Here is an 865-nt window from a genome sequence, read left to right as displayed (position 1 = left end):
CATTCTGGTACTCCATGAGCATACAAATAGGATATATTTCACCCATAACCCACCAAAACCTTAGAGAAGCAGTGTTGAGACAGTAGGAGGTTTTGGTTTACTGCTTCTGTCAAAACGGAGGGATCCCACAGACTGTTTATCTTGAAAATAAACAGGTACAATAAAAGGTCTTAGGCTGGCAGAAGTGAGAAAGAAATATGGGAAAAAAACCAAAAAGCATGTCTTAACCCTGGTTCCAAAAGCAGGAAGCTGCATCCTTTAGCAAAACAATTGCTATTCCTGGTAGTTCCTGTAAATTTCTTTTTGAATAGCAAAGTGTTTCTGTGCATCAGTCACTTAAAGCATCCCCAATGCATAAAACAAGAACTTGGCCTCACTTTTTCAACACTTCTCTCACCTCACCTGTTCCTGTGCTCCCCTTACCTTGAGCCTGCTGCTCTGCTGCACTCCAGCACACAAAGCTCAGGGCAGCCTCTGCCATGCAGAGCCCCCTCATCCTTTCTGCTCCCCTCCCTGCTCAGGGTGTTTCCCTGCTCCCCAGCAGGAGGCTGCTCTGAACACAGATCCTAAAATGGCGCTCAAGGCAGAGGGACTCCTGACAGGAGCACCATCCTGAAGCCCCAGGAGCAGGAGAGGAAGGGGCTGCAATGTCTGCTCATCAACATGGGAAACTTCCTCTAGGACAAGCGCTACAGTGGGTGGGCATGTCTGCAATACCAACAGTTTTGTCCCTACACAGAGCAAGCAGAACATCTCTATGTTCACAGTGCCTAAAGTTACTTTTGATCATTCTTCCCCTGCCAAGAAACTTTCTGGCTTGATTTCTTCCCAGGGCTTTAGCTGCTCTGCACCTTTCACTTGCACT

This window comes from Agelaius tricolor, unplaced genomic scaffold, assembly GCF_023055355.1.
Source record: "Agelaius tricolor isolate 1412-34295 unplaced genomic scaffold, bAgeTri1.0.p SCAF_3, whole genome shotgun sequence".
Taxonomy (NCBI): Eukaryota; Metazoa; Chordata; class Aves; order Passeriformes; family Icteridae; genus Agelaius; species Agelaius tricolor.
This window is presented reverse-complemented; position numbering follows the sequence as displayed.